The sequence below is a fragment of the Osmia bicornis genome, chromosome 4 (genome assembly GCF_907164935.1).
Source record: "Osmia bicornis bicornis chromosome 4, iOsmBic2.1, whole genome shotgun sequence".
NCBI classification, from domain to species: Eukaryota; Metazoa; Arthropoda; class Insecta; order Hymenoptera; family Megachilidae; genus Osmia; species Osmia bicornis.
The window spans coordinates 6,351,453-6,363,697 of record NC_060219.1 but is presented as its reverse complement, the minus strand read 5'-3'; the positions used below and the strand labels follow the sequence as shown (position 1 = coordinate 6,363,697).

Genomic DNA, 12,245 nt, shown 5'->3' with positions numbered 1-12,245 from the left:
TCTGTATTTTCCGTTATTACATTATCATAGTATTTCATGTAGATCAGCGATTCTCAACCTTTTCATAAATTTAGGCATTCCAGTACCATTAATATTACTATTATATTATATTCATATCAAAAGTGACTTAGAAACAAAATAATATGATTTTTAATTATTAAATATTAAGTACGAATAATAAAATAAATGTTAATTCAAATTATACACAGGTTGGGGGGTCAGAAACCTATATATGTATATCGGATCCCTCCTCTTTGTTGTCATTCTCCTCGGGGCCGTCTACTGTGAGGGGTGGGAATCTAGGAAAGAAGAAATCTGCCATACTCAATACTGTACGGTTATCAAACAATATTAAGATTATTATACTGTATATTGGACAAATTATCCGCATTCCATTAATTAAGAATCATAGGTGTAGGATCAATGTTTCATTTTTCATGGTGCCCTAAAATATATGTACATATTTCGACAATTTTATAATGAACATTCGCATCTAGTATCAAAATTTTGAAGTCACGCTCGAAGGGATTTGTTTCTGGGAAGATGAGCATATAACAGATAATTGTCCAGTTAATTTCACGAAATTCTTTCTCGTTCATTTGTGCATAAAACCGGCACTTATGTTTTTCGAGATAGCGGTACGAGCGCGGAGGTATTGGAAAATAATGAAGAGGTTCACCCTCGCAGCTGTTGAGTCTCCCCGTGGCTCAATGGTGGTCTGTCGATGACAACGAGATAATTACTTTTCAAGTAGCAGACGTGCAAATGAACGGCGGTTTAATCTGCCGATAATATTCTCTGGCATTGCTGCCGTTTTTATTCCACTCCTCGTTCGTAGCTTCGTAAAGACGGGGTCGTCCTAGAACGAATTTATTTCTGCAGTTTGATTCGCCTTCTAAGGGTTGTAATAATCGAATCACAAAGCGCCACGATACGATCTTGCTTCCTTATTATAAAACGTCCTGTGATTTGATTGCTTGAATTTATCGGGTTTTAACAGAAATCAACTGTTTATTATTATGAACACTTAGAATTTAAATAGTAATAAAAACTTCTCCGTATTGCAATAATTGAAATTTATTTTTATTCGTCAATCATTTAATATTAAAATAAATTTAATAAAAAATCACAACGCTGGTAGTTGTAGAATTAATATAATCAGAGATACTCTAGTCCTCAGTTAATTCACGGTAAAACGATTCCTCGTAATCAGAAGTCTGTTTGATTATTCATCCATTTACTCGTTCTTTATTTGACCGCGCGTAATCGTATCATCGGAATGTAGAACGTTGAATGAAAGTCAACATTCGGGCGGAATTAATCTTTCTCTGCTCGCGACTTCATAGTGACATTTCGTAGCGGGCTGAACGCATTCCGGTGGCGCATTATTACGGCAAAAAGAATTTAAACCCCGTACGTAATGCGTCTCTCGATAAATCATAGCTTATTGAACGGGCGCGACTCCGTTTTGAAGCCCACCAACAGGGCACGGTGTTGTTCGTTCGTCGTGATACGTCATAAGTCACAGCTGGTAGCACGTTGCGACGACATCATCCACCCATCCACCCTTTCCGCCACCCCTTCTATCAACCCGCAACCCCGTCGTGGCCTCTGCCTCGCTCGAGTTTGCCCAGCCTAGACGTAATAGTGCCATTAACCGCTTCTGTATCTTAGCAACCCACCGATCCCACCCCCGTCGACCCGTTTATTGCTCGCTATGATTGATACTATAAAATATGGCTCTTACTCCCTGGTCACTGGAAGCTGACAGTTGGCTTAGCCGACGTTTCCAACATCCATCCAAGAACACTGGAGCTACAAACGAATGTTAGTTAACACGTTGATTGCGGTGGGGATCGTTGATAACCGACATCATCAATTTAAATCTTCATTGAACTATATGGTCCGCGATCCATTCTGGACGACTCTCTCCATGGTCCGCCATCCGAGGGTTACAATCTATCATTTACTATATAATTTCATGAAATTTTCAAACGCTGCAAAATTAAATCTAAATTTTAAATCATATGCTGGTCAGAAAAGATTTGATGATCCTTCCTTCCAAGGGACGTAGTCTCCCTGTTGCCATGGGAGACGATATTTTCTCTCTATCGGCGAGAATTCCAAGGGGAACGATTAACGTCGATACACGTGACACGGGAGTTCATATATCACGTTATATGAAGATCAAAGGTTTGAACGGGTCCGAAAAGGGTCTAATTGTGTTTGGAAAGACGAATGGGGCTGGATCGTAGTCGAAGTTGTTTATGACTGTGTCGACAGCATCTGCGAGCTGTCTTTGAAGGGCTGTCGATAAAAAATTGGCTGGTAAAATAATTCGCTCTTTTTTATATTACTATGCTACACAATATTGCTCTCTTTAGCTGAATTAACGAATATCTTGAAAAATGATATATTGGACATTTTGTTCGCTTTAACATCGAACCATAGTTTCTTCATCGGTTTTTGCATCGAGTAAATTTACACAGCTAGCCGCAATCAACCGCTTTCCAATCACGTTATACCTACAACGACCTTAAAGTTTACTCGTTCGGTGATAGATTGGTAATTAATCACGACGATTGTTGTACAAAAAATAGTAACGATTGTGATATTGACGTTCGAAACAGTTCGAATAATACTGTCACTCGTGATAGACAACGGTAGTTACACGACGGCCAGATAACGTGCAAGCAAGTTTGCTGAATGGACGTGTTTGCTTAGCGTATTGTCCGAACAAATAAACGTTTTATGGCCGCGTACACGGTGGATCGCGATTTTTGCTATTTTTATAAATACCAACGGTACGTATCTCTCTTTCCATTCATAAATCGTAGTCAACGAGCGAGCTTACCTTGTCACTACTTTCATTGCGGACAAAGATCCTAACGCCGGTCATTAAAAATCACACTAGGGGTGCCAGTAGACAGGGGTTGTAAGGACCGAAGGGGTAAACGCTCTTCTACGGTGGTTCGGAATATCGCGTAGGTTACGGCCTGTAATTCTTTCGCTTCATGCATATTACAAACACCGCGAAAACTCTGTAACCATCAATCAAATTGTAATTCCTATACGTGTCGCCGTGTTTCAACCCTGTTGAATTCTGATAGAAGATATGGTAACGCGATTTTTTGGGAGCTTGCAAACTTTCCGTACACTGATCTCGATGAAATTTGATGAAAAACAAATTTCCTTCGCTTATTGATGATAAAAAATTATTTTACAATTTCGATTTATTTTAAGCCGTAGAATCTGTCTCATCTTTACACATGTATTTTTATTGAACTCTATATCTGAAATTTGGAATATTTTATATTCGTCTGTTTAAACGTATGCAATCTCATTTATGAATCAGTGCAAAAGAGAGGGGTAAAGATTTATAACATCCATCTGCAATACAAAATAGCTACGTTACACATCGGTAGGAAAATAAAGAAATAAAAGAAATCCGATTTTAATTGAATTTTTAAAAAGTACTACACCCCCGATCCTATACATCTGTATGAAAATATAAAATCTGACAGTATCAGTATTGTTAAATATTTGTGCTGCTTCTAAATATACAGCGGAATATTTTTCGTGCTAAAATACAACACGTTTCCGTGCTTTACGTTTTATTAAATAGCATTTGTAATATGAAACTTTGAAAATATACAAATGTACCGAAACGTGAATTAATAGTCCGTTTGCTTTTCACGTAGCATCAACATTTAACCCTTTGACAGCTGGCGTCACGAATTTTTCACTTTGATATGTAACTTTTAATACCAGCGTTGTTCACTTCATTTTAATTCGCTGCATTTTGTACCAATTTCAATTTGAAAGCCGGTGACTTTGCGAAACGCATTATAAAATCTCACAATGATCTCTCGCTCGACACAAAAGAAATATGAAATTACAAAAGCCATTCATTCCATAAAACATGCAGTCGTCAAAGTACTAAATCCTTTACGCGAGTAATTTTATTTTTGTAATTCTTTAACTGCCCCTGTTTTCCGCCCCTGGCGTCAGGATAGCATCGGAACATTTTTTTTTCTCTTCTTCCTACGCGGATGTAATTCCCCGTACAAATGGAGGTTATTCCAGGCGAACTCTTGGGTCACGTCGATGACCTAACTGTTCTGACACCACCCAACCTTTTATACGAAAGTTTCGGAGGGGAAAGAAGAGAATCCATAAGCCGGCTCCTCCTAGCCCTTCGTCCTCTTCTTTTCCCGTCTTTCACGGACACTATGGACGCTGCACCACCGTGGCCTCGACTGATGCTCAATCCTGTCTTCTCTTACCCTGCTTGCAAGTTCACGTGTCTACGTCCAATCTCATATCGTATTAGCTTTTTTTATCTCTGCCTGGAAGCAATTGTACTCGGATCCTTTCATCTTGCCGCGTGTCATATGATTACCCTTCCGCGTTTCTTCTTTTAAAAAGTACTTACAGTGGTCCTTTGTGATCATGGCAGATAAAGGTTGCTGAAGAGAAAGTGGATTTCCTCGGAGTTCTGTCTCAGTGACTGTTGATTTACTTTTCTCATTGATCATTGACAGAGTACCAGGAATATCAGCTTTTTTTAAGAAAAAGTTGGTGGAAGAGGTTTAACCCTCAGGCGACGGACCATGGAGAGAGCCTCATTTTTAAATTTCAAACTGTTCTTCTAATATCCTTGTATATGTTTTGTAATTTTGACTCGCGATCAACCGAGGTTTCTCTATTCAACTGTTAATTATTTCAAGAGGTATTAATAATAATTAACAAAACTTCAGAAGTAGAACTTACAGATTTGAGTAGTTTTATCAAGTAGTTACTTTGGTATTTGCATCGCAGTCACTTTCGTTGACTTTTATCTCAAAAAAGTGAATACTAAACAGCTCGAAAAAGGAGTCGAATTCCATCGGGAAGATGGATGTTTTCAGAAGGGAATTAGCTTGCGAAAGGAAAAGGTGGCTGCCTTAAATGGAAAAGTTAAGTTCTACGGAAATGCAGTCTGTAAACTGTGAATCCAATTTTAGTCGCTTGCCTCTTATCGGTGGCGAACTGGCGAAAACTTGGAACGACGCTCCCTGGTAAACTTCCAACGTCTGCCGTCACTCGGGACAGAATCATTGAATTAACAAATCCGTTTGCCACACGGCCGGACAATATCTTTGATTGATTCAAGAAAACTTTCGCTGCCGTGTAATTCGTTCCCGGTTCGAGGGAAGAGTCGGGAAGCGACAGGGAGCAAGGTGATGAATTAAACTGAGGTTTCTAAGTTATGATTTCTCCAGTGAATCGTTGAGAATGGATTACTGCAGACCGGTCGGGAAATAAAGAGCCAAGGAACAAGAGAAAGATGATCCTCTTAGCAACGAGAGGGAAAAATCGAGCAGCTACACGAAGATTGTAGTAACAATATTCTCGTTACCAGCGAATCTATTTGCAATCGGGGGATACTTGAAATTCCGACATAAATTTCAGCTATTTTAATAAAACTTCGCCAACGAGTTTACTCGCTCAGACGTCCGCGTATTGTCACGTTCAAACGTTTAAAATTAAACCTTCAGCAGTTTTCAAAGTTGCTCGCTAAAGCTGAGAACGAGGGAATTACGTTTCCCCGTACGATTTACCGATGAAATATTAATACGCTCAGTTTCGTTGCCGCTTTCAGAACTATATTCTTCTATTGTTCTTGAGAATTTCGTTATTTCCGTGAAGTACAATTTCGTTCTTATTCTATTTTCAGGCAAGTTTCATACCGTGTATTTTGATTAAATATATTCGATCGAGAAATAGAGCTATTCATTTTGAAGACACGTTGTTTCACTTGATTACGCTCGATAACAAGCTTCTCCGGTCGCGTTTCATTTTTTCCATTATAGAGAATTTTTCGGCGAGACTCAGGCAAAATAAGATCACGTTCCCGTCGTAAATCTTTGTCTTGCTCGACCGGGTGAAGTCCCTTTATTGCCACTAGAAAAATCTTTTCTCGTTCACTCTTCTCTTGCCTCTGCTTTGAGTTTCTTCATAAAATACTCATCGCGAGAGACATTCTTCCGGGAAGACGACTCGGCCTTGGTCTTCCTTAATCATTTTCAAAGATCGCGCATAAACGATCCATCGATGTTTGGAAAGTTATGTAACGTTTCAAAGATGTAGATGGAAATGATATTTACTTGTTTCGTTCGATCGATGTCGGGAACGTTTCCATTTAGCGGCGGGAAATGGTGGCCCCGTTACAAGGGCGACTGGTACTCCCGGGTAATTAACGCTGTTTGCAAATCAGATCGTGCAAACATCGCGCGGCGATTATAACTTACTTGACGATTCTAGTCAGCAAAGTCGTAGACGGTTCGTAATCAGGGCATTAGCTTTCTCGTTCGTGCAAAGAGTACGTCGCGTCGCGACGCCTAGGACATCGAGCACGTAACGAGCTGCTCGTGACGGTTTAAGGCGCTCCGCGAGCCAAGAAAGTTAGTTATTTACTCGTGAGAACTCCGTCAGCTCGTTTACCTACGCAACGGTATTTCATTTCCTAGACGCTTCCGGATAGCTATTTGTTCGCGCAAACACATTAAGCCGGTTCGAGCTCTCCCCGCTATCGCCGGTGCATCTCGCATCGTTCCCGGCTTTTCCGGGCTGCCTGATTTTACGATCTTCTTCCCGCCCTTTGATCTCCCTTCTGCTACTTTTACTCAAACCGATGCGTTCGAGATCGCCTCTGCAACCTCAACGCTCTCAAATCTGCTCAACTTTTCGTAGGCTTAAACCTCGCTTCTTTACACGCGAACGAAAGCTGAACGTAGCTTGTTACATAATTCGTTTATTGCCTTTCGCGTGCAAGCCGTTTCGTGTACGCGTGTTCGCAACCTCTCGTGATTAATTCGTTGTGAAATATTTTCAACAAAGATATTATTCATTATCGTGTAGAACGCAAGGAAATAAAAATCAATGATTCATTTTTTTTTGGCAGTAATTAATAAAATTAATTTTGCATCACGATTTTTCAATATTTTGTGCAACACAAGTTTCATCGATAAATAGGTGATAGGTCACGAACAATTTTCTCTTCGTTGAGCAATTGATACACGCAAAGTTTTAGTTAGAATAATTGAAGGGTGTAATGTGATGATACAGAATCGTCAATCTTACGTTTAGGGAAAATTACCTATCACGCAGGAAGGATTTATTCACCTAGGGTGAAAATTCATGCTACCCAGTTTCCGCCCAACGAATAATGTCCAAGATTCCAGTCACGAGTCACCGGAACTGAAAGCCGTTAAGTCGGAACTAATTGAACTGTTGTTAAGGGGCAGCAGGAGGTGAACGCAGGGGTGTTTGGGTATTATAGAGATAGCCTGACAGAGAACCACAAAATCCCTGGTGATAGATCCCCGGTAACAATAGCCTTCAAGTGCGGTATCATTAATAATGCAGAGGTTTTTCGTTTAATCGAAATTAGTTGACACTCTACGGTAACTTTTCTACTTAAACATCATACGATAGAAATTGTAAAACGTCGTGAAAATAAATATCAACCTCCACGAGATTTGTTTTCTCTAACACAGAAATTCCTGATATCTACCCCTCGGTGGTAAATTTTCTCAGTATCAACGTCCACGATCCAGATGTTGACGTAGACTGCTGCTAGTGTTCTTGGTATCAACTTCCTTGCCTCTAGTGTCCTCGATATCGACTCCAGCACCCTATTGTCCTTGGTGTTGGTTTCTACGACCCAGATATCAGCCCCCATGAACCTGGTACCTTTGGTATCGACACCAACGTCTCTAATGTCTTCGACGTCGATTCTCAGCTTACAAATATCTTCGATATTGGTCCCCACCGATATCCTCTACGCCCTTTTTCCTTAATATCACTTAGCGCAGTCGTTACATCATTCTTATCAACTTTTACGATCCTGGTAATATTACTCCACAATTCGGTGTCTTCTAATTTTTTTAAAAACATTCCAGCGACTCCACAATCGAATTCATTCTGAAATTAAAGAGTATTAGTCTTTTCAAATCTTTTATGATTTATTTTTCTACATTATATGTGCTTGTACATTATATTATATTCGTCGATCGTCCTTTCACAATTCTTGGCTAAAAAAATATGACCATCACCAGTTAACCCCCGCATTCACCAGATTTAGCACCTGCTGAGTTCTTCCTTCTCCCCAAGATAAAATTGGCAATGTAAGGGACTCGCGATTCAACGCGTTGCGATGGAGCATTTAAATGCGATTTCCCAGGAGGTATTCTCCAGGTCTTTCCTCTGGTTCTACAAACGTTCTACTTATTGTTTGCCTAGAGAAAAGATATACGTATGTAAAAAGTGCATAATATTTTTTGTTATATCATAGACTTTATTTTTTACTTATTATATATACACTTCAGAATTAATTTTCAATGAAATTCAAGACAATTATCGAAGTCTCAATGAATACAATTGATTGGTTTATTAGAAGGAGGGATGATTTTCATAAGGTTCTTCAAGGTCGTATTTACCCTTCATACGTTTCACTATTTCCCTCTCTTTGTGTTGAATCAAGCAACTCATTACTTTACATTGCGGAACTCGTCGACAATGGCAGCGTTTTCTCCTCTTCTCTGCCGCTTATAAAGCGGAGAGCGGGTCTACTGTGGGAAGAAACCGATGAATAGACGTTCGTTGTACTTATACGACCTCCACTCGATCTTCGAATTCGCATTCTGGTACACTCGGCTGCATATCTTCCCTTTCTCGCGGTTCCTTTTGCCTGTTTTGCATTATACCGATTTCACGGTGCAATTTTCGAAGGGGCTCCAGCGGTTTCGTGTTCGTTTCCACAGAAATCGCGATGTGATCGATGTGTTTGATACCGGATTGAACAAAGGGAGCTAAATCGATGATGGAAGTCAAGCAAATATTGCCTGAAGTTTTCCTTCTCGTCAAAGATACTAAGAACTTTAATTATCATGCTTATTAAAGGTTATTAAGTACTTTATAGCTTTTAATAAGTTTGTTCATTAGCAGTACTTAATCTCCAGGCCGGAGCCAACGTTTTAATTTCGTTCGTTATTCGAATCCACTTACATCAATACCATTGTCTTCGAAAGTATACAAGAAGTAAGCACGATTGCAAAGATTTTTTGTTGTTATTAAATCGAATCGATCGGTGTTACCCACCGATTGCCTTCTTCTAAATACTCAAACAAAAGAGTCTTGCGATTCGGCTGGTCTTGTTCGAAAGAGGAAACGTTTCGTCAGGAAAATTTGCAGACCGGAAAAGCGGGAACAAGTGGCATAGATGGCCGCACAGAAGGACACGGCACAAAGCGAGCGACAGTTTTGTTTCGTTGAGAAATAAAGAGAAATTTCACCCTCCTAAAATCCTCGACGTCCAGTCGAGATTATTTGTCAGCCACCCTCGCGCTGTTTAAGTCTCGTTCGGTTCTCCCGTTCCCGACGTGCACGTATCCCAGACATAATATTATTATTAAGCGGCAGCGTATTATTTTCGAAACGAGCGACCATCGAATGAAATGGGGGAAAGGGGATGAAATGAAAATAAAGGTTGGACAAACGAGCGAACCCTTTTCGTTTTTTAACGAGCAGCCAGCAGCTACGAGACCGCCAGGAAGGCGCGCCGCCACTCGGAAACAAAAGAATTCAGGGACTTCCTGTTTCGTAGTCTGAGCCCGTGTTGCTCAGCGCCCGTTGTACGCGCAAGGTGTGAATGCGGGTACTTTGGTAAATGCACTCGGCTGATTCGTACGGCTTGGCTGAGCCGGTGTAGCAAGAGGAAGAATGGTGGCTTCCCCCTCGGGCTGAAATTCGACGAGGAGAGAAGGAGAGCGAGAAAGCGAAAGAAAGGGCAAGAGTGTAACGTTTCATTGTTACACGAGTTTATAATTCGAATAACGGGCTCGCAGTCTTAGCCACGTTTCTTATCGAAGCGTCGAGCGAACACGAGCGTACTCGTAAGCGCTCGTTGCCTTCTCGCCGTCGCTGCAATGGTTGAAATTATTAAACAGTCTCGGAGAAATCCGCTGCGAATAGTCGAGCACCAGTTTGCACGCGTCGTTGAAGATTATCCGTCGACTTACGCCAAAAAAATCTCATTCGAGCCGTGCAATTTTCGCATCAGGTGCTTTAATAACGTTCCAAAGCATCCGGGACAAACCTCCCTGAAGGATAAACCTTTTCCCCGGCTCGTTTTTCCGCTTGATTAAAATATGTATACACGAAGCTACGTACGAATTCTCCGCGAGATAACTTGTCCTACACGGGGAGCCCCGTTAATTACTCGTAACGGTAGCAGTGGCTCGCGTCATTAAGCGAGAAATCGACGATTCATATAATTTATACAGACGATGTTGTGCTTACGGCTGGACGAGTAGCAGCCAGCCCTCATTCGGCCGTGTTTCTCGCAGCAGAGAAAATTGTTTTCCACGCTGCCGTGTCGGGAAGCACGCGACGCGACTAGGAAGCGAGGGAGGTGTAGTTCTCTTTAAAAAAAAGTCAGACACACGTGAGGAGAGCGAAAGGTCTCAGGAAAATGAGTGACGGAGATGGAGCGAGGGGAGAGAAACGGAAGAGGTTCGAGGGAAGAGAAAAAGACACTGTATACTCCCTGTCGGCTGAGCCTGGCATAAACGCAGACACGCGTGTGTCGAAAAGAAAGGGCGTTGTCGGCTGTCTAGCAGGGCGTCTGGTCCCATTGTCCATGCACGCGGATGGGTTGGCTCTTTACTGAAATGCAAGCCGAGTTTTTTTTTTTCCGAGGGTTGGAAGCACCAGCCTCTGTACGAGTCGTTGATCGGAGAGAGAAGAGGAGAACGAAGGGTGGTTAGGCCGCATCGCGACCCCCGACGCGACTCTTCGATTCGAGACAGGCGAGAACCGGCGGTGTGTAAGGGGTGCGTAGGTATTTTCCAACCCTCCCCCTCCGCTGGGACCGCCGGCAATCCCGTTACACTCGCTCCTTTCGATTGTTATCTACACCGGTTGCTTGCACTGTTTTAACGTTATTCGAGACAGTTCCCTTTTGTCTACCGATACGTTGCGCCTTCGGCGGAATGCCGACCATGGGTTCACAGAAAAATCGAGGGAGATAGACGACGCGAAGTCAAGGGGGTGGAACGCCGTCATTAATTCCACACGTTCTTCTTTTTCTTCTCACCTTTCGTTACTCCTCGCCGCTTCTTCTCAAGCTCGCGAAGGAACGGTAGACGGGCGCTGGTACAACGCTACGATCGCGTCGCGCGAGCATGAATTTTTCATTAAATTAACGCGGCTTGTCGATTTCTTTGGGAGACACCTTTTTCGCGCGCGATCCTGTTACTCGGCTAACTGACGACGCGTCAGATAAAAAGTTAGTTCTTCGGTTAGGAGCACACGCGCAGTTTAAGTATTCATTATTTTCCAGCGTTTCAGACGGACGCGTGTGCTCGCACGTACGCTTTTAATGGTGTTGCTCGAGACCAGACAGCCCACGAACCAACGGTTCCCAAACTGCTCGAGAAACTTTGCGGAAGTTAAACTCCTTGAGTTAAAAAAAAAGGAATTTTTTCAATCCGCAGACTGAGTATTGTGGCTGCGTTAAATTCACTGTGTTTTCCATAAAATGGCGCAGAAAAGATTAACAAGTACTCGTGGATACATTAGGATATAATTAGAAAAGGACAAGATGTTAATTACTTGACTATATTATATTCGAGGTTAAAACACGCTTTATCTACGCCAGACAGAAAGTTATAATGTGGTACGTTTTGTCTGATTTAATTAGATTTTAGTGTATTATTTCTGTTTTCATTACTGTACCGCTAATTAGTAGTTTCCCGCTCAAAGTATTCTCGTTTTTTACAATCGGTGTATAACGCCATTAATTGCAAAAGTTGTCACGTGTGTATTAATTATAATACAAACACGTATTATCGGAAATAATTAATAATCTCGTTCCGAGTATCGTGGAGTGATCAAAATAATACCCTTCGCAGGTTATTACCTAATGAAACTATGCCGAGAGATCGACGGTATTATGTTTCAATCCACTTGAATCGTAAATCTGTTTGTTATGAATAAAATTAATGTGAAATAGTTTAAATAAAGATGGAATTTTATGGAGATAAAGAATAATTATATAATTCTTCGTTTGTCAGTTTATTTATGATTTAGTTATTTCGCTGTTAAATGATACACAAGTCTGCCATGGGCTACGACCCTCGAATCAGTTCGCTCGAGTGTACGGAAGGTGATAAAAAAAAGACAACGGACAGTGTCAAAGC

At 41.3% G+C, this 12,245-nt stretch overlaps 1 protein-coding gene across 3 annotated transcripts in view; it reads left to right on the top strand.

Moving 5' to 3' along the window:
• LOC114879656 (semaphorin-2A) overlaps nucleotides 1-12,245 on the top strand; it is a 364,739-nt gene that overhangs the window by 78,720 nt on the left and 273,774 nt on the right. The gene's annotated exons all lie outside the window — the stretch shown is intronic.